The sequence below is a fragment of the Girardinichthys multiradiatus genome, chromosome 6 (genome assembly GCF_021462225.1).
Source record: "Girardinichthys multiradiatus isolate DD_20200921_A chromosome 6, DD_fGirMul_XY1, whole genome shotgun sequence".
NCBI classification, from domain to species: Eukaryota; Metazoa; Chordata; class Actinopteri; order Cyprinodontiformes; family Goodeidae; genus Girardinichthys; species Girardinichthys multiradiatus.
In genome coordinates this window covers 11,886,861-11,911,613 of record NC_061799.1, presented here as the reverse complement: position 1 = coordinate 11,911,613, position 24,753 = coordinate 11,886,861, and the positions used below count along the sequence as shown (strand labels likewise).

The following is a 24,753-nucleotide window of genomic DNA, read 5'->3' as shown; positions in this document are numbered from 1 at the left end:
ACATTAAACTCTTCATCACGTTGGTTCAAAATCATATAAAGTTGTCTCCTATGGGAGACAACTTGTTTTAATAGTGGGGATTTACACCCAGATAAAACATTTTTCATGGGAGACACCACTTTTCCCGTCTCTCGACAGTTCTTTAATCAAAAAAACATCAGAAATGAACGGTGGAACGTATGAAAAAGTTATTTTTGTTGCAGGCAAGGCGAGTGGCGACACTTGTAAGAACAAACCATTTACTGAAAAGCCTGACTCGACAAGCTGTTGGGCCTGCTCTACCTTCTCTACAAACAAAACCACTGCTCCATTCATTCAGACCGCAGATTTAATAGACCCATGATCAATGATCTCACCTACCGCTAAACAAACATCCACCACGCTGCACGGAGACCCAGCACCCACCTTGATGCCGTTCCTCCGCGTCAGCGCGGAGAAACCTCCAGCACCCACCATGGCGTCCTAAGACGCCAACCAGTCAAGGAGAGACCCTGACGGTCACAACCGAACTACAAACACCAAGACCACCAAACAAACAAACAAACAAGAAAAAAACAATTAAACGACTAATATATACAACACCCAGTGAAACAGTTTAGAATAAACACCCAAAAGAGAAAAAAAAAGACACTCTCGCTCTTCCTCCGCTCTTCCACTCACACGAAGAACAAGAAGAAGAAGTAGATATATACCCTGGTGTTCACATGGTCAACAGGCTGGACTGGAGATGCAACAATAAAGACAACTGCAAAAAGAGATAGAGCAGACTGCGGAAGCTTTGGTCCTTCAGTGTTTGCAGCATGATATCACAGATCTTCTACAGGTCTGCTGTGGAGAGTGCAATCTCTTCTGCCATCATCTGTTAGGGTATCAGCATCAGAACCAGGGACTTAAAGAAGTTCAACAAGCTGATAAAGAAGGCTGGATCTGTTCTAGAGAATGCTCTGAAAATAATTGTGCAAAGAAAAATTCTTCATAAAATAAAGAACATTATTAAGAACCCTGTGTCAGGATGTGATATTTTGGACTTTGTGGTTTTGTGTTTTTGTTTACCTTTTAGCTAGATGTTTCTTACTTGTGTTTTGTATTCATGTTAGTTGTGGTTTTCTGTTTGGGTTATCTTCTGCCCCCCAGTGTGCTCTCCTAGTTCCCTTGGCGTTGCTTTCCTGTTTGTTTTCTTAGAATGGTTTCCTTATGATTATTATTATTAGTAGTATTTCTCTTAGTTCTCTGGTTCCCTTGCACTCTCATTTATTATTAGTTTCTTTTCTGTTACTCCTCTCGTCATTTGTTTTCCCCTTTTAGTTATTACTCAGTTTAAGTTCCCTTTATTCTCCAGTTCTTCTTAGCTTTGTTCCTCTAGTTCATCTTTGTTTTCCACCCTCTCCTTTATAGGTTAGCTTTAGTTATCATTTACTTAGGTTTCTTTACTTTTGTAGTCTGGGTTTCCTTATAGTTTCTGTTTTGCTAAGTGCTTAGGTTGTTGTGTTCCCTTCAGTTTCTCAGTTTCCTTCAGTTTATGTTTATCCTTGATTCTTATGCTTTATTTTTATCTTGGTTTATAGTTTCATTTAGGTCTGCTTACTGTCTTGTCTTTAGTCCCTTTCCTCATGCTTTGGTTTTATTAGGTTCACCTGCTCCCTCTGCCTCCCTGCCTCCTTGTCTCACCTGTTCTTAGTTCCTTTGATTACCTGCCTTTGTTCTTTCTCTGTATATTAGTTGGCTTTGTTTCATTGTTCCCTGCTGGTTCCTCTGTTTGTTTACACTCTGTTCTGCCTGTGCATCCACGCTCACTACCCTCGTCCTTGCCTTGTTCCTGCAATGTCAGTAAGTTTGTTTTGGATTCCGGCTCTGTAATGTACCTGCAGTGATTGACTATGTTCTGGCTCTTCAAATAAAGTTGAGCATTTATTTAAGATGCTGCATCCAAGCCCTTGTCTGCACTTTGGTCCACACCAAAACCTCATTGTGACACCCTGAGCATCATCTTCATGGGAATATAATACAACAGTGTGTCTTCAGGCAGAAGCTTCTTCAAATCATAATAGAGACCACTACAGGAGACCCTTTCTGCCTGTAAAGTAAAAGTAAAACATAGTTTAAGTCTCACATTCTGAGTTCTGAAATATATATGTTTCTATTTAATTGTTGTTGACTATCAAGAATTTAGTTTTGACTTACTTTGCCAGCCTATCAGGCTCCCGTAGTTTCTCTAGACAGGAAGTATAACGTTCATGTGAAATGTTTTGAAAACTAGAAGAGATGTAAATAAAGGAGCTATGTCAGTGTGACAGGGTTGATTCACTGTTGGCCTTGCAAACAAGACATCTCCTCTCCTTTATTCATGCTTTAAGATTGATGAAGTTATGATGAAGAAGTTATTAATATGAAATAAGAATGAGTGCTCATGCACCAGCAGCATGAGTATGTCTGTCGACTGAAAGTGTCCTGTTGTTCTGGTGCTGCTGAACCTCGCAGCAGCCTTTCATACTGTGAAACACCCTGTCCACTTGTCTTGGCTAAACCACTATGTTGGTTTACTGGCAGAACTTTCACAGTTGTGATCAATTTGGCTTGCTCCAGTGCTCCTCTGCTGGGTGGCATGCCATGGGGCTCCACCCTTGGCCCCCCTCCTATTCTCTCCCCATATGCTGCCACTTTATGCTAATAAATCAGCACCCTTATCTTCCCACTGTTATACAGATGATCTTCAAATTTATCTGTCTTTAAAACCGAGTGACAATAACCTACCACACTTTCTTCTTGATTGTGTCTCTTCAATTAAACAGAACCTGAGCTAAAATTTCCTGTTTTTGAATAAACAAAAGACAGTTTTATTTGGTAATAATGCCACCACTGATGTCAGTGCTCTGAATTTTTATTATTTCGGTAACGCAGTAAAAAATCCGCAGGTAATTTTTGACAAGGACTTTAAATCAAATAAAAACTGATTAAGTAGTCAAATCAAGCTTTGATTATTTACGTATTTAAGCTAAAGTTGAGCCTTTTTTAAACCATTCAGATTTTGAGAAAGCTATTCATGCTTTTATCAGCTCAAGAATTGACTATTGTAATGCTCTTTGTGCTGGTGTCATTCAGTCATCTCTCAATCATCTGTAATTGGTCCAAAATGTGGCTGCCCAGCTTTTAACTAGCACCTCCAGACAAGAGAACATCACACCTGTTCTGTTTTCTTTACACTGGCTTGCTATCCATTTTAGAAAACATTTTAAAATTATATTGTTTGTTTTTAAAGCTCTTAATACTCTGGCCCCATCTTTCTTACCTAATTTATAGAGTTTTTGTGTGTGTGGTAGATCCCTGAGGTTTCCATCCCAGTTTTTACTAAACTGTTCCAAGGACTAAGCATAAACATTGGGGTGACTGGGTGTTCTCAGGCTCCCTCTGGACCTGTGCTCTATCAGTGACCTGGGCCTTTTTAAATAATATTATTTTTTTCTTCAGAAAGGCTTTTAGTATGCATTAGCATGGTGGCATTTTATTACAGTTTCCTTGCTGTTTTATTGTTATTCTTGTTTTGGTTGTTTTTCCCTTTTATTGGCTATAATGTAAAGCACTTTGGCACTAATTTACGTAGAGCTTTGCAGCGCCTTGTCTAATGAAAGGATTGGACGAGGTGATGTGAGTTTAAAAAGCTGCTATGTGATTTTGGTTTTGTGTTTTGCTTTTTTTAGATATGTCACTCTAGGCTTTCCATATTCAGTTCATTTCTTTGTTTAAAGATCCCTCATGCCTTTGGTGCTGTACTTTAAAATATTGTGTGTTTTATATTCTTTGTTTCCTTCTATATTCTGTTATTCATGGTAATCTCACAGATGCTTCTACTTTATGGTACTACTACAGCTCACTCTGGAATGGTTAATTGTGAGGAAGTTTCATAAATAACTTAAATGCTCAGGCGGGATCCATGCTCAAAATCACTGAGCTCTTGAGAGCAACATATTCCTCCTCAATTGTTTGTAGAAGCAAAATGTATCCCCTGGTGTTTGATTTATTAACTTGTTTAAATTAAGTGATTGGAACACCCGCAGTCACTGATTTGGACTGAGAACATTTATATTTTAGTGATATAGTGTTCTACACGCCACAAAACATTGAATTCACAAAAAAGTTACAGCAGTTTGGAAAGCGGGCAGTTGTTTGCACACAGTTATTGTTTCCTGCAGAGACCAAGAGATGGCGCCAAACCAACATGGGTGCTCCAATCAAAAAGGGATAATAAATTCTTGTTTGTTGAAAGAGCATTAGCTGTCCGCCATGCATATAAGTGTACCTCCAGGCTGTTTTAAGACCATAAGTGATACTCAAACATAAAAGTTAAGTTTGTAATTTCCAGATCCATAGCAATACCTCTAGCAAATGCATAACTTCTTGACAGGAATCAACTCCATTACTGAGATAAATCAGAGGCTCGTTGTCTGCCTTTGATGCATATGTTTTTCCAGCTGCAGTGGAGGAGAAGAAAGGCAATGGACATTTGGGGGGAGGCAGGAGGGGGAGTCACCCATAACTCACCCACTCTGTTTCACAGAGCGGTCAGTTCTGGCGTAAACAGCTGACAACAGAGCAGGTCTCCTTCCTCCAGCTGCTGCATGTTCCTGCAGGAGGCTCACATGGAACCACATGTGACCGTCACCAAGAGCAGAGCATACTGTGCTGGAAGTAAGAGGGAGAACAGGAGCTCTCGGAGCAAAACTGACATCCAAGCTCAGCCAGCCATGCCTGCATGTACTCACATTAACTCCTCCACTCTGTAATGTGGGCAGATAACTATTGCCACTGCAAAAACAGAAGAATGAAATTCATTTCTGCTAAGTGATAAACTTCAGCTTTTTTGTGAAGCAAATGCCTTTTGTATCCACATTGCATCACATATTAAAGTTCGAAGGTTTGTAAGAAAGGTCACCACTGCTCTCCTGTTGACAAGAGGCTCATTGTTGAAGGAGGGGTGAGGGGGGTGTCAAACCCATTCATGCTGCTGCTTTGTTGTTTCAGCTTGAGCTGCTCACATACAGTTAGATAAGATCATTTCTGTTGAAAGTTTGGATCTGTGCAACCTACTTTGAAATGTGGGCTGCAGCTGTACTCGCTTCTGCAGTGTTGCGATACCTGGATGGTGTTTTACACCACAAGGACATGTTGGCAGATCTGCTTTTTTTTCATGCAGTTAGCTCTGTAGTTTATCTGAGTCAACAACTAAGCATGGATGTCTTTTATATTAATGGTTGAAGCTTTGTTGCACAGAAAAGAACCACTGAATGTAAAATATTTTAGCCTCAAATATGATACACCTGGTACAGATCCAGACCGGGCCATTAGAGCCACAGGAAGCTCTGAGTTTCATCACCTCCTCAAACCAAACAAAGGCAGATGTCACAGCACCTAAAGTGTCACTAGATGGAAATTTGATCCAAGTCTTTATCTAAAGACATTTTTAAACTACAGAGAGTGCACTTATCATTCTTTTCCTTCCTCCTATTGTGTAGGACAGTTAAAAACCACAAAAAAAAAAACTAATGGGCTCTCTACAGTGGAGAATAACAATAAATATATTTCCTCCGAGTGGACCATGTACTCCGCATCTATTGTCGATGCTGCTGCCCATAGCTGCGGCCGTAAGGTCCGCGGTGCCTGTCGCGGCGGCAATCCCTGAACCCGGTGGTGGACACCAGCAGTAAGGGACGCTGTCAAGCTGAAGAAGGAGTCCTATCAGCTGTGGTTGGTTTGTGGGACTCCTGAGGCAGCTGACGGGTACCGTGAGGCCATGCGTGCCGCGGCCGGGGCTGTGGCAGAGGCAGAGGCAAAAGCCCGGGCCTGGGAGGAGTTCGGTGAGGCCATCGAGAAGGACTACCGGTTGGCCTCGAAGCGATTCTGGCAAACCGTCTGGCGCCTCAGGAGGGGGAAGGAGTGCTTCGCCAACACTGTTTACAGTGGGGGTGGGAGGCTGCTAACCTTAACTGGGGACATTATCGGGTGGTGGAAGGAGTACTTCGAGGATCTACTCAATCTAGCCATCACGCATTCCCTGGTGGAAACAGGCTGGGGACTCGGGGTTAGACTCTTTCATCACCCAGGCTGAAGTCACCGAGGTGGTTAAAAAGCTCCACGGTGGCAGGGCTTTTGGGGTGGATGAGATCCGCCCTGAGTACCTCAAGTCTCTGGATGTTGTAGGGCTGTCATGGTTGACACGCCTCTTCAACATTGCGTGGCGGTCGGGGACAGTGCCTCTGGATTGGCAAACTGGGGTGGTGGTCCCCCTACATAAGGGGGACCACCACTGGAGGGTGTGTTCCAACTACAGGGGGATCACACTCCTCAGCCTCCCTGGTAAGGCTACGCCACAGTATTGGAGAGGAGAGTCCGGCCGATAGTCGAACCTCGGCTTCAGGAGCAGCAGTATGGTTTTCATCCCGGCCGTGGAACACTGGACCAGCTCTATACCCTCTACAGGGTACTCAAGGGTTCATGGGAGTTTGCCCAACTGGTCCACATTAGTTTTGTGGAGCTGGAGAAAGCATTTGACTGTTTCCCTCGTGGTGCCCTGTGGGGGGTGCTCCAGGAGTATGGAATCGGGGGCCCTTTATTAGGGGCCCTCCGGTCTCTGTACAAGCAGAGCAGGAGTTTGGTTCGCATTGCCGACACTAAGTCGGACCTGTTCCCAGTGCATGTTGGACTCTGGCAGGGCAGCCCTTTGTCACCGGTCTTGTTCATAACTTTTATGGACAGGATTTCTAGGCGCAGCCAAGGGCCGGACGGGGTCTGGTTTGGGGACCAGTGGATTTCGTCTCTTCTTTTTGCAGATGACGTGGTCCTGCTAGCCCCTTCTAGCCACGACCTACAGCATGCACTGGGGCAGTTTGCAGTTTGAGTGTGAAGCGGCCATGGTTCTCGACCGGAAAAGGGTGGCTTGTCCTCTTCAGATTGGAAGGAAGTTTCTGCCTCAAGTGGAGGAGTTCAAGTATCTTGGGGGCTTGTTCACAAGTGAGGGGAGAATGGAGGGGCAGATCGACAGACGAATGGGTGCAGCTGCCGCAGTAATGGGGACGCTATGCCGGTCCGTTGTGGTGAAGAGAGAGCTGAGCCGAAAAGCGAAGCTCTCGATTTACCAGTCGGTCTACGTTCCTACCCTCACCTATGGCTATGAACTTTGGGTCATGACTGAAAGAACGAAATCCCAGATACAAGCGGCTGAAATGAGCTCCTCAACCTATTTCTTAGGGAATAGTGTGGCCAGGCACTCCCTTAGAGATAATGTAAGGACCTCAGCCAACCGGGCGGAGCTCGGAGTAGAGCCACTGCTCTTCCACATCGAGAGGAGCCAGTTGAGGTGGCTCGGGCATCTATATCGGATGCCTCCTGGACGCCTTCCTCGGGAGGTGTTCCAGGCATGTCCCACCGGGAGGAGGCCCAGGGGACAGCCCAGGAAACGCTGGAGGGACTACGTCTCTCAGCTGGCCTGGGAATGACTTGGGCTCCTCGCAGAGGAGCTGGAGGAGGTGTCTGGGGAGAGGGACGTCTGGGCCCCCGCGACCCGGTCCCGGACAAAGTGGAAGACGACGAGTACGAGTACATTTCCTGGTCATATTGGAGGTGCTTTGGTTATATTTCATTGTATTAAATGAGAGATCTGGGGTCTAATTTTCAGTAGTTCTAGCTGCTAGAAACAAAAACCTTGCACTAGTTGGTTTACCCTTAAAGGGTCTGTATAAACTTTATGGTAATGTTTGTCGCTTGGATAACAGTGATGTATTTCCAGATACAAGTACACAAACAGTGTGTCCACATACAATTAAAAGAGGACTAAGAGTGCTGACAAATATCATTGGACAGTCAGGATGACAGAAGCAGGTGGCTTCCTGCAAAATCTATATCCTGATGCTGTGGTGCATCTCTGAGTTACAACTAGAAACAGTAATGAAGCTTCCTTCCAACAATCAGCCAGTACAAGAGGTGGTTGCTGTGGAGACTGAACACAGAGGAGACATTGCTGACCAAAGAGTCACACTGACTTCTTAGGTCAGCCTGCTGCTCTTGGATCAAGAGATGTAGCAGCTGCTGCTGCTGTTAGATCTTCTAACATCTGAAAATGAAACTATTTTATCAATATCATCAAACAAGAGAATCATTCTTTTGTTTTTTTTTTTGGTTCTTTTGATATATTGACTGCACTTGTACTATTGCCAGGACTGTTGTAAATTGGGAGTTTTTATTCTCTTTCCTCCCTGTGCACCACTGGGTCCATTTCTCTCCAGTTCCAAGACCCAACCAGTAAAACCAGCAAAGTATTTACCTTGTGAAATAATGAGAAATGTTTCAGTATAAAAAAGATCTGGATCTACCTTGGTGTTCTGAAATGGGATGGGTGGCAGTCTGCCCCCTTTTTGTTTTAAGTTTTCAGTTAAGCTGAAAGTTCTGCCATGTGCTTTTCAACTGGCCTCGGCATTATGGCTATGTTAGTTAAAGGCTGCTCTTGCTGTTCTCTCTGTTCTTTAATTTTCAATCTAGTCTGACACCATGCTTGAGTAGACTAGGTTTGTTTTGTGAGTTTTTAACAGAAAGCGGGGGAGGCGCACACTGAGTTATAAAACAATTTTCTTCGCCTGTTTATGAATCGCAGTGCTGTTGAATGACAGAGTGGGAGAAAATTATTTCCCTATAAAATCTCCATGAATTTCCAAAACATTCCCACTACCTGCATGTATTTGCACCATCTGTTAAGAGTCCAATTGTTTTTTTTTGTGGTGTTAACTGGATTTATGATTTGCCGTTTTCCAGCATTGCGCACGAGGACGCTGGTGGATACGGGCTTTTACTCTCATTCATATTCACTCAGTTTCTCATGAGGCCGCCCCCATGACTTGCTTTTTATTCACAACACTCAGTTCTGGCCAATCGGGACGTATGACACGCTATGTTCCGAGATCCCGGTCCAATTGAAAGCGCTCTATCGGCTTCCAAGACACCAGAACACATTCACTCCACCGGAAGATGGATTCAGCGTGCAGTCCTTGTTATCACCGCTAGGTTTCCAGACTACACACTTCCTCAGTCCACCGATCTCTTTCACACAGTATGGCACAACTAGTTATGTAAAAACATTAATCATCATTCACAATACTACTGTTTACCGAGGTGAGCCTGTAAAAACAGGTGGAGGCTATCTTTGCTACGCCGGAGTTTCAACCGATCCCGATCCTCCAAAGCCAATTTTCTATCGTATTCAACCACTCTGAGAAATTTCCTGATTACTCTCAATCAACATCAATACTAGTGTGAGGCGTGCCTGTAAAAACAGGTGGGGACTTATTTTGTTTAACTTCGTACACAAGTTTCCCGGAGTGTCAAGATCATTGAGTCATCAATCAATTAATCATATAGATCAATTCACCAATTAAATCAATCAATCAAGAGAACAAGATGGCGCCGCAGATGGTCGCCTCGGCGTGTTGGTGCGCATTGTTTTGTTTTGTTTTTTGCTTTAAAACGGTCTTCTGTGATGGTACCCGGAGCTCTTTCACCAGAGAAGAACTCATGAACATCAGGGCTACTACACCAGAGGAGTTATTTCCCACTTTTCTGCCTACTGCTCTGGAATTTATGGACATTCTGGTCAAAGGTGCGCTCACCTTTGTTCACGCGGTGAAACGCCGGAAGAGAGGGAAACGGGCTGGGGTGCTGGTACGTCTTCGCCAGCGTGGACTACGAACACCGTTACCTGGAATATTTCTCTCTAACGTGCGCTCACTTCCCAACAAAATGGAGGAACTACAACTGTTGTTGGGGAAAAAAAGGGACTTTTATTCATCGGCAGTTTTGTGCTTCACGGAGACGTGGCTGTGTGGATTAATACCGGACTCTGCGCTGCAGCTGGCAGGATTCCAGCTCTACAGAGCGGACAGAGACACGGAACTCTCCGGCAAAGCGAAAGGTGGAGGAATCTGTTTTTACCTCAACAGTGGTTGGTGCAACGACGTGACAGTGATTCAGCAGCACTGTTCTCCAGACCTGGAAGCCTTCATTATGAACTGTAAGCCTTTCTATTCCCCCCGTGAGTTCGCTTCGTTCATCCTGGTCGGTGTTTACATCCCGCCGCAAGCTAACGTGCAGGTCGCACAGCGCATGCTCGCCGACCAGATACTGAGTGTGGAGCGGACCAACCCGGACTCCTTAGTTATCGTCGTTGGCGACTTTAACAAAGGTAATCTGACCCACGAACTCCCCAAATATAGACAGTTTATAAAATGTCCGACCAGAGAGGACAACATTCTGGATCACTGTTACACCACCATCAGAGACGCTTATCACGCCGTCCCACGTGCTGCACTGGGCCAATCCGACCACATCATGGTCCACCTGATTCCTGCATACAGGCAGAAACTAAAGCTCTGCAAACCTGTTGTGAGGACGACAAGGAAGTGGAGCAGTGAGGCTGTGGAGAATCTCCAGGCGTGTTTAGGCTGTACAGACTGGGATGTGTTCAGGACTACTACCAACAGTCTGGACGAGTACACAGAGGCTGTGACTTCCTACATCAGCTTCTGTGAGGACAGCTGTGTACCATCATACACCAGGGTGAGTTACAACAACGACAAACCCTGGTTCACAGCTAAACTCAGAAGGTTAAGACTGGATAAGGAAGAGGCCTTCAGGAGTGGGGACAAAGACATATACAGAGAGGCAAAGTACAAGTTTGGCAAGGCAGTGAAAGAGGCCAAACGACTGTACTCTGAGAAGCTCCAAAACCAGTTCTCAGCCAACGACTCTGCGTCTGTCTGGAAAGGGCTCAAGCAAATCACCAACTACAAGCCGAAAGCCCCCCACTCCATCAACGACCGACGCCTCGCCAACGACCTGAACGAGTTCTACTGCCGCTTTGAAAGACAAAGGGACAGTCCTGCAACCATCCCCCACGACGCCCCCCAACAGCTGCAGCCACAATCCACCACCCCCATCTCTCCAACCTCAAGAGGGGCCTTGGCACCTCCAACCCCCACCCTGAAGTTCCCCCCCACCAGCCCCCTACCCACGCCGAGGACGGCTCTTTCCATCCAGGAGAGGGACGTCAACAAACTCTTCAGGAGACAGAACCCCCGGAAAGCTGCTGGTCCGGATTCTGTCTCACCAGCCAGCCTGAAGCACTGCGCTGATCAGCTGTCTCCAGTCTTCACAGACATTTTTAACACCTCACTGGAGACATGTCATGTGCCAGCCTGCTTCAAGTCCTCCACCATCGTCCCTGTTCCCAAGAAGCCAAGGACCACAGGGCTTAATGACTTCAGACCCGTCGCCCTGACCTCTGTGGTGATGAAGTCCTTTGAGCGCCTTGTGCTCTCACACCTAAAAGACATCACCGACCCCCTCCTGGACCCCCTGCAGTTTGCCTACAGAGCCAACAGGTCTGTAGATGATGCAGTCAACCTAGCCCTTCACTTCATCCTCCGGCACCTGGACTCCACAGGAACCTACGCCAGGATCCTGTTTGTGGATTTCAGCTCTGCCTTCAACACCATCGTCCCAGTTCTGCTACAGGAGAAGCTCTCCCAGCTGAGTGTGCCCGACTCCACCTGCAGGTGGATCACTGACTTCCTGTCTGACAGGAAGCAACGCGTGAGGCTGGGGAAGCACGTCTCTGACTCCCTGACCATCAGCACCGGTTCCCCCCAAGGCTGTGTTCTCTCTCCTCTGCTCTTCTCCCTGTACACCAACAGCTGCACCTCCAGTCACCAGACTGTCAAGCTTCTGAAGTTTGCGGACGACACCACCCTGATCGGACTCATCTCTGATGGTGATGAGTCTGCGTACAGATGGGAGGTGGACCATCTGTTGGACTGGTGCAGCCAGAACAACCTTGAGCTCAACGCTCTAAAGACAGTGGAGATGGTTGTGAACTTCAGGCAGAACCCAGCCCCACCTGCCCCCATCACCCTCTGTGACTCCACAATTGACACTGTGGAATCTTTCCGCTTCCTGGGAACCATCATCTCCCAGGATCTCAAGTGGGAGCCAAACATCAGCTCCCTCATCAAGAAAGCCCAGCAGAGGATGTTCTTCCTGCGGCAGCTGAAGAAATTCAACCTGCCAAAGACTATGATGGTGCACTTCTACACAGCCATCATTGAGTCCATCCTCACCTCCTCCATCACCATCTGGTACGCCGCTGCTACAGCCAAGGATAAGGGCAGGCTGCAGCGTGTCATTCGGTCTGCTGAGAAGGTGATTGGCTGCAGTCTACTGTCGCTCCAGGAACTGTACACCTCCAGGACCCTGAAGCGGGCAGGGAAGATTCTGGCTGATCCCTCCCACCCCGGTCACAGACTCTTTGAGACTCTCCCCTCTGGCAGGAGGCTGCGGTCCATCCGGACCAAAACCTCACGCCACAAGAACAGTTTTTTCCCATCTGCCACCAGCCTGGTTAACAAAGCCCGGAAACCACCCTGACACTCTCCCTTTCCCCCACACCCCCCCTTTTTTTGCTGACAGGACACCTGTAACCTGTAACTCTATGCGTTACATTAACGCTCAGCTTGGACTCCTGCTTTACTTGCACTGCTTTACTTGCACAATGATCACCTGCACTGTTGTATTGCTCTTGCATCTTATACTGCTCTATATTTACTCTCACTCACTTAAAACTGTGCACATATATTTATATTATATTGTAGATATGTTTATACTGTTTAATTTGTACTGTATTGCACCGACTACGCCAAAACAAATTCCTTGTATGTCCGAAAACGTACTTGGCAATAAAGCTTTTCTGATTCTGATTCTGATTCTGATCAACCCTGAGGTCAACCGATCGCCGCTCCTCGAGCCGAATCCGCTATCTTATTTAAACCTTTCTTCGTTAAATCACTGATTAGTTTTTTTCTATCTCATGCATGAGTTCTTTATTTCTGACATCTTTTTACCTCTTCATCTTTTTCACCACTTTCCACACCAATGTAGACTAAGTGAATGTCACTTCGTACTTAAATTTGGATCAGTGGAAGTCCAGAAAAAGAGACATGAGAGCCGAGCCCTGCAGTAAAAGCGCCTGTCTACCAGGTATTTCTGCCTACCTGATGAGATGACCGCCGTCTGTACTGAAGGCTCGGTCCCCCCTGCCGCCACTGTCTGGGGTCCTCCTTGCAGGGTTGGTCTCGTTTGGAACCTGGACAGTCGGACGAGCCCCCAGTATTTACCGGGCCCCCCTCAGCCCATCTTAGGGATGAACCGAGAGGAGCAAAGAATGGAGCATGAGTCCTGCTTTTATCTATGCCTGTTCTTAACCCTCCTAAAGGGTGTCATCCTCTTGTATCAGTTTATCCTTGACTATGTGTTGCATCTTGTGATATCAACAGTTATGTTGTGTAAGCTGTAGCAGGGAGCGGTGCGGCAGATAAGCAACAAGGGTAGATATATTTAATTAGGGCAGCAAAGAGATAATTAGAAAAGGCCACAGAATCATACATCCATAACAAGATCAAACTGGTATGTTTCTTACTGAATGAATATATCTTCATAATTAGATTGCTCTAATTATATATTTCTATATATAAACTGGATCTGTTTGTCTTGTAAAATGCCTTTCATTTGTCATGAACTGGCGCTAGATAAATTTCATTGAACTGAAATTTAATTTATGTTTATGAAATAATAATGAATAACGTGGTATGTAGTGAAAAAAATCCAAATTATGAGCTCAGGAAGAAATGACCTAGCCCCTTGGTTATTCTGAATACAGGATAAAGTGGGTATAGAGCGTGGACAGAAGGATAGATGGATTCTCAAAACCCCTTAGTTTTGTTAGTGAACAAACAACCTCATACAAGCCATGAAACCCTTTAGACACAAACATGATGGTGGGAGCATCATTATGTGGGAATACTTTTCTTCAAAAGGGATAGAAAAGCTGATCAGAGTTGATGGAAAGATGGTCCAATGTTACAAAGAAGAATGGGAAAAAAAGTACAACCCTCAGATGTGCAGAGCTGGTAGAGACATACAGCAAAAGAAAGCTGTAAAATGCACATGTGACAGGGCTCTGTTATGACTTGGGCAAAAATGAAAGCCAATGCCGGAGTTCGCTTAGATGGTGTTTATTGTGCTCATCTTCAAATACAAAAAAATGAAACAACTGTGCAACGTATTTACAATGGACATCCAGGCAGGGAAAAAGAGACAAAAACAGCAGTACCTTCATAGCAGCTCAGTGAGTCCATCACCTCCAGTGTGACCTGCAGCAAGTCTAAACTCAGACTGACTCCCTGTGGCGCTGAGCCCTCTTTTATAGCCCTATGCTCTGCCCACAAGGTGCATAAACAAAAATAACCCCTAAACCTTTACTTCTAACTCAGTTAGACTCTTCTCAAAGTAAATATACAAAACATAAATACAATGAAAAAGAAACCTGTAACCAAAATATATACTCCATTTAATAAAACAAACAAAATTAATACAACGTCCTGATAACGTCACCATTCCGTCGTCTAGTAACACCCTTCTTCCGGGGGCGTTCATCCAGAAATAACTAAACTTGAATATTTGAACCGAAAAAATGTTTGATACTGAAAATTACAAACTTTAATGGATATAACAACTGAGGCAGGCACACCGTGTGTGCACCTACGACGAACCACTCCAGTTTGACTGAAACCAAAAGGTAAGTTCTGTTGGATATGCATATGTGTGTGTACTTGCATGTCGGCACAGACTTTATTGTAGCGCTACGTCCCAGCTTGTGATGGCTCCTCCATCACACCATCCCTCTCCTCCCTAAGGTTGGCGAAATTCGGCAACCTGGAAAGAAAGTCTGCCACTTTAAGTCTCCCACTGCTGTGACGAATAGTAAACTTGTAAGGTTGCAAGGACAAGTACCACCTAGTCAAACAATGGTTGCTGTCTTTCATGGTGTTGATCCAAGTTAGGGCACGATGGTTGGTCTCCAGATCAAATTCTCTGCCCAGTAGATAATACTTGAGACTTTCCAGAGCCCATTTAATAGCCAGGCCCTCCTTTTCAACCACAGAATATCTCACAGCTTGCGACTCAGGTAGAGTATGGATTGCTCCTCCCCAGGGTCTCCTTGAACCAGGACAGCGCCTAGGCCAACTGTGAAAGCATCTACCTGGACCAGGAACCTCCTACTAAAATCAAGACTTAGAAGGACAGGAGATGAACACAGATGAGTTTTTAACATGTTGAAGGAGGATTCACACTCCTCTGTCCACACAAGTGGATTCTTCTGGTCTTTAGCTGTCAAACTTGTGAGTGGAGAAGCAAGTGTTGTCTGGATTAGTGCAACGGGCATCCCCGGAATGCAGACAACCAGGCAGCATGACAGTAGGTGAAAAGATTTATTCGTGAAAAAACAAAAACTCACTCAAAGAGGAGGCAGGAACAAAACACTAACAGGCAGGCGAGATAAGCATGGCATGATCCAAAAAACAAGGTGACATGATCTGAAATGTTTCCGCCATGAGTAACAGAATAGGTCAGTATTTATGGAGCATGAACCAGGTGAAGCAAGGAGACAGATTAGCTAGGTGCAGGTGAACCGAATAAAGTTGATGGACAGGAAAAAACAAAACATGGCTAGAGCAGAACGGAAATCCAAGGATACAAACTAATAGAAATATAACTAGAAAAACATGAAACTAAAGCATGACCAGAAGCATGATTCAAAATCTATCAAGGAGATGTATTTAGATTTAACAAAACATTTATTTACACAATTCAATTAACACATGTTACACAATGTCAGAAGTGAATATAGCAAAGTATAACAAAGTATTGTAGTGGAATTCTTCATCAGAAATAGTGCACAGCACTTTTTTAAACCCCCACAGTTTTGTAAATTCCTTCATGCCCCCGGTGGCTCTGTGGAAGCAAAATTCCAACCATACCCTAGCTTTCACATTGCACTTCCACAAAACCACGACACCAAGTTGAGGTCCTGCCTGCAGCTTGTCTCTCCGGGATAAATAAATAGCCATTTTCACTTCAGCCAATAAAAAAATTAAAATCCGAGACTGAAAACTGGTGACCCTACAATAATAAACACCATAAATAAAAACCAAATTGGTAAAACACACTCCGTAAAGGCTGAAAACTCTTGCTATAATTTGTAAAAACTTTCTCAGTCTCGCACACTCTATAAAAACATGAAACATGCTCTCAGACAAACTGCAAAAAGGACACTCATTTAAAACCCCAGGTTTTATGACTGATAAAAACTAATTGGTAGCAATGGCGCCGTGAAGAATCCGCCACTGTAAATCACCAGTTCGTTTTCTCGTTTTCTTATCAGAGGTTTATAAAGCGTCCTCCACTGTAGTTTTTGTCCCTTGAATTTTCCTGTCCACACGCTGACTGCTCTCGTGCACAGAGTTCTTTTATTCAAGATTTTAACACAGCATTTGTACACCGTTTTTTGACTCGCTGTGCTCAATTGCTGCCCTGTGTCCGATACCAAGGAGTGGATCAGTTTCCTCTGACCACTTTTCCTCTCCAAATTAAAAAAGAAGCTGGATGGTGCATCCATTTCCTTGATGGTTTGGAAACGGGACCTGACCAATGCGCCTTGCACCTTGTTTTCCAGCAGGTTTGCTAGCACAAGCTTTTTAGATTTGAGAGCTTCTAAGTGCCCTTGTTTTCCCGTGGCTTCGCTCAGATGTTCCAGTTCCACTATACTCATCTCCAGATCTCTTATAGACCCGGCAATGTCACGAGTAACATTGAGGGTGTGCTGCTGACACAGCAGTTTTATCTGAACTTTACCATAGACCCACCACTGTTGCAGACAAGTAAACTCGCCTCTTCTACGTCTAAACCAGTCCAAAAATAACTCAGGATTTCCTTAAAACTATTGTCATGAGTTAAAACTGAGTTAAAATCCCAGTAAACACTTTTAGGTAAAATGTTTTTAATAAAAACATCACCTAAAACCAATGAGTGATCTGTAAAACCCACAGGTAAAATCTGGCACGATTTAAACACGTTAAAAATGGTGTTTAAAGCAATAAAACCGGTCAAGAGGAGCCAACGAAATGTGATTGTCTTTCATATGGGACCACGTATATTGCCTGGAGTCTGCATGCATCCTCCTCCATACGTCCACCAGGCCATGAGACGCGACCAGCTGCCATAGAATGTGCTGAGCTGCCAGATGCGGCTCTGCATGATTACGGTCTAAAATCTAATTCTCGGTGCAATTAAAATCCTCTCCTATAAAAACATAATCCTCATCCCCACAATTCCCCACCTTCTCCCCAATTTGTTCTAAAAAACTCTTCTTCTCTGCACTGGCAATAGGAGCATAAATATTAATGAAAACCACGCTAAAATGATCAAGACATGCTTTGACTAAAAGACACCACCCTTGAATAATGTGCCTGATTTCAAAAGAGTTTGGGGTGAACACTCTAGAAAAGAGGAAACCAATCCCTGCACTCTGGGAGGTGCCATGGCTCATAACAACCTTTCCTTTCGATTCTTTATGCCATTCTACCTCATTTAAAGGGTCGCTATGAGTTTCTTGTAAATAAAATACATCAATTTTCTTTTGATCTGCTGTCTGGTAAATCAAAGCACGCTTCACAGTTTCCCTAGCCCCGTTAAGATTCAAAGATGCTATTTTAAAAGAGTCCATATTGGGTAAGAAGCTAAAATAAACACACCAACAGACTATAAAAAATATAAAGTGCTTATGCATTTCACTTCTATTCAGAATTGCTTTCTAACTTTACTCATCATCTTTTTCAGCCTAAAAACCTGTTGTTCTGTAAAACCCACTTCATCTTTGTGTCTAATATGGTAACTAGCTGAAAAATAAAAGGTTCTTAAATCAGGGAAAAAACTCTCAATCTTCACCCCTCTCAGGCCTTATGTTTGCTGCAAAAAAGTGAGAAATGACTCCGCAGGGTATCTTGGCTCTGCACTACTAGTTTGTGTGGCAGACATTTCGCTGACGTCGGAAAAGTAGCTCTCGCTATCGCTACTGTCTGAGTCCTCCTTCCGTCCTTTATTCATCTGCTTGCCAACCTGAGTAGCAGCCACAGCATTCTTCCTCTTACTACGCCGTGTTAACGGGCCCGAAGCCTCCGATTCCATCTTTTCCTCAGTTCCACCCTTCTTTTGTTCCACGTCAGCCTCTGAAGCTGCTCCTGCCCTGTGCTTCTCTGAGCTTCTATTCCCTTCTCCCATCTGTACGTCACTTTCCTTTCACATAACTCCGCACATCAAGTACTCATCACCACCCTTGTCCCTTGTCTCCGACATCAATTTCCCCACAGTCACTGCCGTTTACACACCTTCCACCCCCGCTCACATCCGTGTCATCGCCCTTCCCTACACACAATTTCACCAAAGATTTACCTCCATACATGTTTGGCACACTAACAAAACTACTCAAACATTCCCCAGCGGGGGGGGTCGACCTCGCTGGGCACAGGTCCCTCCGTAGTGGCGGCAGGCACTTCTGCCACCCCGCTACCGTCAGATGGGCCTCCCATCTGCCCATCAACAACAGCAGCGGCTTGCTGCTGGCCCCATTGGAACACAATTTCACCAAATGCCTTTCCTGACCACACCCAAAACACTTCATGTTCGCAGACATTGCAAACAAAGCATAATCAAAGTCATCCAGTTTAATGTGGAACCTCACATTAAACTCTTCATCACGTCGGTTCAAAATCATATAAAGTTGTCTCCTATGGGAGACAACGTGTTTTAATAGTGGGGATTTACACCCAGACAAAACCTTTTTCATGGGAGACACCACTTTCCCGTGTCTCAACAGTTCCTTAATCAAAAAATCATCAGAAATGAACAGTGGAAAGTTTGACAACGTTATTTTTGTCGCAGGTAAGATGAGTGGCGATACTTGTAAAAATAAACCATTTACCGAAAGGCCGGACTCGACAAGCTGTTGGGCCTACACTACCTTCTCTACAAACAGAACCACCGCTCCATTCATTCAGGCCACAGATTTAATGGATCCATGATCAAAAATCTCACCTACCGCTAAACAAACATCCTCCACGCTGCACGGAGACCCGGCACCCACCTTGATGCCATTCCTCCGCGTCAGCGCAGAGAAACCTCCAGTGCCACCACCCACCATGGCGTGGTGTGAACAGGAGCTGAGGCATCGCCGAGACCCTCAGTGGCGTAGGCAGGAGCAGAGCTTTGGAGACTTGGCTTGGACTGAGCTGTAGCAGCAGAGCTCTGGAGACCTGGCTTGGATTGCTCTGCTGCAGCGCTCTGGTGGCTTGGCGTGGGTGAAGGTGGACGGCAGTAAAACTGCCTTACTGCCGTCTCATAATCCTCCTCCATCTGCCTGATTCTCTCCCTAAGCTCAGGAGACGAATATAGGAGACAGGTCCTTCTGAAGGCTTTAAGCTGGCATGCATAAAACCTTAAACGCTGCTCCAGCTCGTCAGGTGTTGCCTCAGAACACCGGGCTGGAGCGAGTGAAGACAGCATGGGCGGAGCTGCAGCGAGCCTGGGAGACAGTGCTGTGGCTGACGAAGACGCGGGATTACTCACTGCAGCCCTCACGTCAGCTGGCAGAGAAACCACCGCTTCAGACGTCACAGCAGCGGCCATGGGAGACACCTCCTTGCCAGCTGAATAGCAGGAAGGTGCTCCGCATCGACGTTTCCTGTGGCGGGAGAAAGATGCCGGCTTTGCTACCGGATCAGGGCGCGTAACCAGCGAAGAAGGCGGAGAAGGACGCTAACCTGCGTCACGCTCCATTTGCTCCACAAGCAGTGGAGAGGGCAGAACCTCCAGATCGGCCGGCAGATGTTTCATCGCCTCCTCCATCTGCTGCTGAACCCAGCGATCTCAGGCATTCTCCTGCGTACCGTCCGCGAGGTCCATGTTTGGCGGAAACATTCTGTCAGGATTAGTGCAACGGAGGACCCCGGAATGCAGACAAGCAGGCAGCATGAAGGTAGGTGAAAAGATTTATTCGTGAAAAAACAAAAACTCACTCAAAGAGGAGGCAGGAACAAAACAGTAACAGGCAGACGAGACAAGCATGGCATGATCTGAAAAAGAAGGGGAGATGATCTGAAATGTTTCCGCCATGAGTAACACAACAGGTGCGAATAATAATAATAATAATTAATAAGAAACCAAAAACACCCACAAATCATGACAAGTGTAGCAAAATGAGGCACAAATATTCGATACCAACCAGCCAATCCTAGGAATGACCGCATTTCCTTCTTGGTTCGGGGTCAAGGGCATTTTGGATAGCTTCAACTTTATCCTTCTGTGGACGCACCTCTCCTCTTCCCAGCTGGTAACCCAAGAACTTTGCCACCTGTTATGCCCAAACACACTTGGATATATTAAGTGTCAATCCTGCTCCTCCAACCTTTTCCAACACTTGCTAAATGCGAAACATGCTCCTCCCAGCTATGATGTAAATGATTACATCATCATGATAGGCAGCACTGTAATCTTCACAGCCTCGCAGTACTTTGTCCATTAGCTGTTGGAAAGTTGCTGGAGCACTATGCAGACCAAATGGCAGAACAGTAAACTGGAAAAGACCAGAAGGGGTATGAAATGCTGTGTATTGTCTGCTTGAAGGCTCCAAAGGAACTTGCCAGTACTCTTTACACAGGTCAGGTGTGGTGGTGATAAACTTAGCTTTTCCAATCCTTTCCAGCAGCTCATCCACTCTTGTCATGGGATAGGCAACAAACTCTGAAACGGCTTTAAGCTTTCTGAAATCAATGCAGATCCGCAGTGAGCCATCTTTCTTTCACACAATGACCACTGAGCTGCAACACTCAGAGTTTGAAGGTTCGATAATACCTGACAGCTGCAACATGGTCTTTATGTTGCAGCTGTCCCACCAACTGTTGTGGCACTCTGTAAGGGCGTTGTCGAATTGGCTGCTTTCTTTCAGTTGAATTGGATGCTCAATCCCCTGGATTAGGGGAAAAAAAGAGGAGACAGTCTCTGGAATATCTGCTGAAGTTGTGAGGCTTGTTGTGAGGTCAAGTGATTGAGATTGGGGGTTAGCTGTTCCGGCATCACCTCAATGCCAGGCACCTCTTCTTCCTCTTCCACTGACCTTATCAGATATGAAGTTTCTGGAGCTGGCATGGATGTTTCCTTCCATTCTTTCAACAAGTTCACATGGTAAACCTGTGTAGCCTTCTTCTTGTTAGGGTGGTAGACTTCATAGGTGGTGGGTCCTAGCTGTCAGGTGATGGTATAAGGCTGCTTTTGTTGAGTAGCAATATTTTCAGGTACTTTCCACATATCATTTACTGCCAAATCTGCTGACACATTTCCACCTAGCATTACTTTTTTCTCAAATTTTTCTGCTTCCTCGACTTTTTAGGTCCCTTTGGGGCTTCACCTAACAGACTCTTATCAAAATCAGGTAAGGACTCAACTCATTCCTTAGCTTGAGAACGAGTGATCACCGGACATGAAGCACTGCCAAATTTACGCCTCTCATAGTCAGTTTCTACCTCTTGCAAAGGATGAAACATTACAGGTAAATCTGTACCCAAAATGATGTCAAAAAGTAGATTTTCCACCACACCAACAATTAGAAAATAAGATTGATCATCAATAATGACAGTCACTTTGGTCCTTGGATACACATGACAGTCTCCATCCACACAAAATCTCAGTTTTGTTTTTTTTGTAGTTCACAGAACTAACAGGACTAATGTAGAACTACCGCTGTCCATTAATGCAGTTACCCGCTGTCCATTCACAGTCAGTTTTATGAGTTCTACTTTCAAAATTTCTGACTCCGGCCTGTTTTTCAACTCTAGGAGCATAGCAGGAACTGGTAAACTCAGTCTTCTTTATAGGGCACACAGAAGCCTTGTGACCTGGCTGCTGGCAGTAATAGCAAATCAATGTCTAACCATTAGCTGGTGGATTCAAGGAACTGGTGGTACCTTTAACCTCCTGCCCACGCTCTCTGGCATATCATTGATATCCAGACGGTTGAGCAGGCCGCTGCACTGACTTGGAAAAACGTGCTGCTGTTCCTCGCCGTGCGTTCATGTACTGCAGAGCCAACTTTGCAGCAGTCAGACCATCCTTAGGTTCGTGTTCCTTCATCAAGGTCCTGACATCAGAAGGCAGAACGCTCAACAGTTGTTCCTGAATGATGAGTTCCCCAATGTCCTCCTTGGAATGCTGGTCCGGACAGATCCATCGTCTGTAGAGACCTCTAAGGCAATGGTAGGTTTCTGTGGGAGTTTCACCTGCAGGTACACCTCTTGCTCTGAATTTCTGTCTGTAAGTCTCTGGTGAAATGTCAAATTTTGCTAACAAAGCAGTCTTCAAGTCCTTATACTAGTGAGCATGTTCCTCATCCATGGCTGCATAGGCCTCCAAAGCCTTCCCAGAAAGGAGTGGAATGAGACGACATGCCCATTCACACTCTGGCCACCTCCATGTCTTGGCAATATGCTCAAACCGCAGCAGGTAGTTTTCAAGGTCTTCTCCTAATTGATAGGGAGGAATCTTTGGATCAGTGTTGTGACTTACTGGCTGAGGTTGCTGGCTTTGAACAGCATCATCATCACTGTTACCTTCCTGCTCTGAACCACCTCCTGACTGAGGGTGAGGATGTAGTACTTGCTGTGGCTGTTGAAAAGACATCCTAAGACTTCACAATTCCTTCAATCAATTCGCAAGCCCTTGCTCTTGCTTTTGCTGACCTGCCAAAAAGTCCTTCATCAACGTTAAAAACTCACTGCCAGTTGCACTTGATTCACTGGATGCAGGTTTTGGTTCATCTTCTTCCTCTGATCCAGCAGACGGTTCCATGTTCTCCCATGCTTTGTCAGCCACATGTTCTTCCATCTTTTATTGCGATCTGAGTCCGGATCTCTGTTTCCCCAAACGATCAACTCTTGGCCGGCTTGCCATTATCCCTCTTCTGACACCATGTGTGACGGGGCTCTGTTATGGCTTGGGCAAAAATGAAAGCCAATGCCAGAGTCCGCTTAGATGGTGTTTATTGTGCTCATATTCAAGTAGAAAAAAATGAAACAACTGTGCAAAGTATTTACAATGGACATCCAGGCAGGGAAAAAGAGACAAAAACAGCAGTACCTTCATAGCAGCTCAGAGAGTCCATCACCTCCACTGTGACCTGCAGCAAGTCTGAACTCAGACTGACTCTCTGTGGCGCTGAGCCCTGTTTTATAGCCCTAGGCTCCGCCCAAAAGGTGCATAAATAAAAATAACCCATGTGGTATATTGTCGCCAAAGTGGCTGAAGAAGGGCAGCAGACTAATGTTCTCCAGTGTAGCAGGTGGTTTATTTACAAAAAGAGCAACCACAAATATGTACAAAAATGACTTAAACTTGAAAGTGACAAAATAAACATAACTATACTCAAACCAACCAAAATTAACGTCACGTGCACACAGCTACACTGACCTGGTCCTCCCTCCTTAACTTCTTTCCTGATCTGCTTAAATACCTTCATGCCCTTCCAAACACAATTAACTGAAATGGAATCTTCCATCTTGCAGGTATATTCCAACATGAGAAATAATGTCAAATCACTGAAGCTACTTCTATCTAGCAACAACCCTGTGTTTACAGTTTAACAATTATATCCTAACTCTAACACTTCAAAACTAATAAACAAAACCCCAAAGTTAACTTAACACTTTAACAGTTTCTTCTCCCCTCTTCACCTGGTACCTCCTGTGACATCACTTCCCTGAAACCTCCAAATACAGGAGGTTAGGCCACACCTCCTCCTTTAGTTCCTTGAACACAGGTAAGTGGTAAAATCACTAGCTGGAACTAGGCAAACGGAGTTCATCCATTTTACCACACTCCCCCACCCTTAAGACCGTTACTCCTCTGAGTCACGGGACAGGAAGTCAGCAATGACATTCTTGTGTCCTGGCCTATACTGGACCTGAAAACGAAAAGGCTGGAGAGACAAATACCATCTTGTTATTCTGGCATTAGTGTTTTTCATATTGTGGATCCATTGCAAAGCTCGATGATCAGTCTCAAGAATAAACTCTTTTCCAATTAGGTAATATCTTAAGGTATCTAGGGCCCATTTAATAGGCAATGCCTCCTTTTCAACCGTCGAATACCTCATTTCTCTTGGAAAAAGCTTCCGACTGATGTACTGAACGGGAAACTGCTGTCCTTCCTCACCCTGCAGTAAAACAGCTCCCAGTCCCACCTCAGATGCATCTGTTTGCACTGTAAAAGGAAGATTAAAATCTGGACACTGCAAAACAGGTTTCTGACACTAACAGTTCTTCAAATCATTGAATGCATCCTCAGTCTCTTTAGTCCACTTGATCTTTGTAGGACTGGATTTTCTTGTCATGTCAGTCAGTATAGCAGCTCTTGATGAAAAGTTGGGAATGAGTCTACAGTACCAACCCAGCAAACCCAAGAATGATCTCAATCTTTTCTTAGTGTTTGGCAATGGTGCTGCTGCAACTGCATCCACTTGTCCCATCTGGGGGCGAATACCTCCACCTCCGATTACATAACCCAGGTACTGCACCTCAGGCTTTGCAATGTGGCATTTCTTGGCATTCATGACAAGTCCAGCATTCTTAATTCGTTGAAACACATCTGCAAGATGTTTCAGATGATCCTTCCATGTTTGACTGAAGACAACAATATCATCAATGTATGCAGCTGCATATTGCTCCGCACCCCTCAGAACTTGATCCACCAACCTTTGAAATGTTGCTGGTGCTCCATGCA

At 45.1% G+C, this 24,753-nt stretch overlaps 1 protein-coding gene across 2 annotated transcripts in view; it reads left to right on the top strand.

Moving 5' to 3' along the window:
* Positions 1-1,754: 1,754 nt before the first annotated feature.
* LOC124870351 (cysteine/serine-rich nuclear protein 2-like) overlaps positions 1,755-24,753 on the top strand; it is a 49,587-nt gene continuing 26,588 nt past the window's right edge. Inside the window, exon 1 of one of the 2 annotated variants that reach the window (XM_047368991.1) lies at positions 1,755-1,827. The gene's annotated coding sequence lies outside the window, so the exon portion shown is untranslated. The remainder of the gene's footprint in view (positions 1,828-24,753) is intronic. The other variant, XM_047368992.1, reaches the window with a different exon arrangement.